Source organism: Lathyrus oleraceus, chromosome 5, assembly GCF_024323335.1.
Source record: "Lathyrus oleraceus cultivar Zhongwan6 chromosome 5, CAAS_Psat_ZW6_1.0, whole genome shotgun sequence".
In the NCBI taxonomy this organism is placed as follows: Eukaryota; Viridiplantae; Streptophyta; class Magnoliopsida; order Fabales; family Fabaceae; genus Lathyrus; species Lathyrus oleraceus.
In genome coordinates, this window is record NC_066583.1 from 7,675,092 (window position 1) to 7,680,185 (window position 5,094).

A 5,094-nucleotide genomic window follows, 5' to 3' on the forward strand; every position below is an offset into this window, starting at 1 on the left:
ACTACTGGGCAACTTTGTACCGGATTTAACCTTACGTTATATTCGAGTTTTATTTCCTTGATTTATTTTACTGTTTAATTGAAGAATCCAAGAACAAATCCTACCGGCTTGTGGAGGAGTGTTCAAGACCATTGTATTACGCATTCAGGTTCTTTAATCGTTATTTAATTTTTAAATGTTTTATTCTATTGTTTATTCATATTGCCTGCCTGGAATGAGTCTGTGTATGCATGATAATAATTATTATTTAGTTAGCATGTCTGGCTAATTCGCCTAGGTATCGGTATGTAAAATAAGCAGAAAAAGGGGTCAAGACTGAGTCGGTCTATTCAAACTTAAAATTAGAATCAATCTTTTTATGGTCTTAACTTACAGGTTTAATAACAAGATTTTTTTACAAAAGTAAAAGACATAAAGAAGTTGAAACCAACAGAGCGAGAGTTTGAGGTTTTAACTGGACAGTGTAAGTTAGTCATTAAGTCTATCTCAGGGCGAGAGCAAGTTTTAGAATTAATTAAATTCTGATTTTTTTCCAAAAGTATTTTTAAAGATTGAATGTGAGGACGAGAGTTAAGCATTTAGATTTAATTGTATAACCTAAGTCAACAGAGCGAGAGTTTGAGATAAGGGTGTTTAAAACGGTCAGTATTTTCTTAAAAAGAGTTTCTGCAACTTTATTGTTTTCAAAATATGGTTTTTGACTTAATTATAAGTGACAGCAACATTAATATAAAATCATGGTTTATTCAACAGAGCGAGAGTTTGAGATAGAACCTTTACCCAATAAAGTTAACCGAAACGATTCATTTTAAAACCAAGAAACCGACAAAGACTTGATTCCCTAGTTTTGACGAACTACATACCGATATCCGTTTTATTGATATTTAATCTAGATATTAGTTTAGCTCTTAGTTTTTCCCCAAACAATCAAACATTTTCACCTTAGATTTACGTAGTAACTTTAGATAACGGTATATCGATTCATAAGTCCCTGTGGGATCGATATCTTTTAAAACTACGCGATAGAACTGTGCACTTGCAGTTTGTATCCCATTCTCGACTCACACAGTCGAGCGATCAAGTTTTTGGCGCCGTTGCCGGGGACTTTTATTCAATCGATATCGTAACTCTTCCGTTACGCTGTAGAGACTAAGGTTTCTTTTTCCTTCTATTCTTTCTTTCGTTGATTTGTATGCCACGCACTCGCTCTCAAGGCGAACCGCTCTATTTACGAATCAACGATATCGAACTATATCTCCGAGTCTTACGACGAATTCGGGAATATCGTGCTGAAAACAATCTCCCTCCTATAAACCTTCCTGATATCAAAAACATTTTTCCTTCTTTAACCGAGATGGCAGAACCAGCTCGTGCTCTTAGAGATTACGCTGCTCCATCGCAAGATGAACCGCATTCAAGTATTGCTCCGCCCGCAATCGAAGCAAACAACTTTGAACTTAAACCTTCGTTGTTGCAGGCTGTGCAACAGAACCAATTCTCTGGAAATCTTACCGAAGATCCAAACCTTCATTTATCCGTATTTGTTCAATACGCTGACACTGTTAAAGCTAATGGTGTCACTTCAGAGGCAATTCGACTTCGTCTTTTTCCTTTCTCATTAAGAGATAGCGCTAGAAGATGGCTTCAATCTCTCCCTTCCAACTCAGTCACCACATGGAACGAGTTGAAGAAAGTTTTTCTTGCCCGATATTTTCCGCCAAGCAAAACAGCTATGTTAAGAGCCCAGATAAACGGATTTAAACAGAAAGACAACGAGTCTCTTTTCGAAGCATGGGAAAGATACAAAGACATGATGAGACTTTGCCCACACCATGGTTTGGAAGACTGGTTAGTAATTCACACATTTTATAATGGTCTCTTATACAATACAAGGTTAACAATAGACGCCGCTGCAGGTGGTGCATTAATGAACAAACCTTATGCTGATGCTTACCAGCTTATCAAGAGCATGGCCCAAAACCACTATCAGTGGGGAACCGAACGAACAACAGTGGAAAAACCTCAACCGAAAACTGGCATGTACGAGATAAGTAACCTTGATCACGTTAATGCAAAAGTGGATGCTTTGGTCCAGAAGATTGAAAGTTTAAACGTATCACCACCAACCGCCGTGGTTGCTATAACTCAGAATTGCGAGGTCTGTGGAATCCAAGGCCACACTCCTGCGGAATGTCAACTCTTGACTGGAATCCAAACAGAGCAAGTAAACTATGCTCAAGGAAGCCCCTATTCGAATACCTATAACCCAAATTGGAAGAACCATCCAAACTTTTCATATAAGAGTAATAATGCTTTATATGCACCTGGACAGTCTCCGAATCAAACCCCATCTGTATCTCCGGGATATCAGAAACCGAATCCTAACAATAATACCCCTAGAAAATCCAACTTGGAAATCATGATGGAAAACTTTATAGCTTCCCAACAACAAACAAATAAAGATTTCTTAAACCAGAACATACACACTGGCGAACAACTTAAACAACTAGCAAGCAAAGTAGATGCCTTGGCTACCCATAACAAAATGTTAGAAACACAAATATCTCAAGTAGCTCAACAACAAGCACCTACTGCTGCACCAACTGGTACATTCCCTGGACAGCCCCAACCTAATCCGAGAAGCCAAGCTCATGCAATTATATTAAGAAGTGGAACGGAAGTGGAAGGACCGTCTGATCCAAGGATAGAAAACCAAAACCCTAAGAAATCTACTGAGGAAAGTGAACCTAAGGAAAAGGAAGAGAGTAATAAGGATACCCTAGAAAAGAAGGAACCTTATGTACCTCCACCACCTTACAAACCACCTATACCTTACCCTCAAAGGCTTGTTAAAACCAAAGATGTAGGTCAATTTAGAAAATTTGTTGATCTCCTTAAACAATTAAACGTTACAATTCCGTTTACTGAAGCTATTACGCAGATGCCCTCATATGCTAAATTCTTAAAAGAAATTCTTTCTAATAAAAGGAAACTTGAGGATAGTGAAACCGTTACACTCCCCGCCGAATGTAGCGCTATAATCCAAAACATGCCTCCTAAACTCAAGGATCCGGGTAGCTTCTCTATACCATGTCACATAGGAAAATTTGTCATCGACAAAGCCTTATGCGATTTAGGAGCCGGAATTAGCGTTATGCCTTTATCCATATGTAAGAGACTGGAAATGGGAGAATTAAGACCGACCAAAATGTCTGTGCAATTAGCAGATCGTTCCATCAAATATCCTGTAGGAATCCTTGAAAACGTTCCCGTACGCATAGGTCAGTTTTACATTCCCACTGATTTCACAATTATGGACATTAGAGAAGATGATACTACACCTATTATACTAGGAAGACCATTCTTAGCAACTGCCGGTGCAATCATAGACGTAAAACGAGGAAGACTCACCTTCGAAGTAGGTGAAGAGAAAATTGAATTCATTCTTTCCCAATTCTTGAAAGCACCTGCAATAGAAGATACATGTTACTTCATGGATATCATCGATAAATGCATAAAAGAAGCAGAGTCAGGAGAAGACAAATCATCAGACTATCTTTTAGAAGACAAATCTAAACAATGCTTAGCAATAACACCGGACCCTACGCAGTGTCTTAACAAACCAACCCCTGATTTGAAAACACTTCCCAAAAATCTGAGATATGAATTCCTAGACTTAGAACTTGAACGACCTGTGATAGTCAATGCAGATCTAGGAAGACTCGAAACAGAAAAACTCCTACATATCTTAAGAAAATATCCAACCGCACTAGGATACCACATAACCGATCTTAAAGGAATAAGCCCTTCTATTTGTATGCACCGCATCATGTTAGAAGAAGACTGTAAAACCTCTAGGGAACACCAGAGAAGACTAAATCCGATCCTAAGTGAGGTAGTAAAGAAAGAAATAACCAAGTTATTGGAAGCAGGTATTATATATCCTATATCTGATAGCAAATGGGTCAGTCCTGTACACGTTGTACCAAAGAAAGGAGGCATAACCGTTATTGAAAACGAAAAAGGAGAAACTATAACTAAACGAATCGAATCGGGATGGAGAATGTGCATTGATTATAGGAAACTAAACAAAGCAACCCGAAAAGATCATTTCCCTTTACCATTCATTGACCAAATGTTAGAACGATTAGCTAAACATTCACATTTCTGTTATTTAGACGGTTATTCAGGCTTCTTTCAAATACCAATTCACCCTGATGACCAAGAAAAGACAACATTCACATGCCCTTTTGGCACCTTCGCTTATAGACGAATGCCGTTTGGTCTGTGTAATGCCCCTGCAACTTTTCAAAGATGCATGATGGCGATTTTCGCCGACTTTCTCGAAAACATCATGGAAGTATTCATGGATGACTTTTCTGTATACGGACAAAGTTTCGAAGAATGCCTTGAAAACCTGGAAAGAGTTCTTGAACGATGTGTAAAAGTAAACTTAGTACTTAATTGGGAAAAGTGCCACTTTATGGTACAAGAAGGAATTGTTTTGGGACACATCATCTCGAACAGAGGAATTGAAGTAGACAAAGCCAAAATAGAGGTAATCGAAAACCTTCAACCCCCAAGAACCGTGAGAGAAGTACGAAGCTTTTTAGGACACGCCGGTTTCTACCGACGATTCATCAAAGACTTCTCTAAGATAACTAAACCCTTAACCGGACTATTAATGAAAGATGCTGAATTCATATTCGACGATAACTGTTTAAAAGCATTTCAAACTCTTAAACAAGCATTGATCTCCGCACCCATTATGCAGACACCAGACTGGAATGAACCATTCGAGATAATGTGCGATGCCAGCGATTATGCTGTAGGTGCTGTTTTAGGACAAAGAAAGGATAAAAAGCTTCATGTTATATATTACGCTAGCAGAACCCTGGATGAAGCACAGATGAATTATGCCACAACCGAGAAAGAACTCCTAGCAGTAGTATTTGCGCTAGATAAATTTCGTTCTTACTTGGTAGGAGCCAAAATAATAGTTTACACCGATCACGCTGCTATCAGGTACCTTCTAACAAAAAAGGATGCTAAACCTAGACTCCTAAGATGGATCTTGTTACTACAAGAATTCGA

The 5,094-nt window shown here is 38.5% G+C and overlaps 1 pseudogene; it reads right to left on the bottom strand.

Annotated features, from left to right (window-relative positions):
• Window positions 1-1,739: 1,739 nt before the first annotated feature.
• On the bottom strand, window positions 1,740-1,839 carry LOC127089177 (uncharacterized; annotated as a pseudogene).
• Window positions 1,840-5,094: the final 3,255 nt, after the last annotated feature.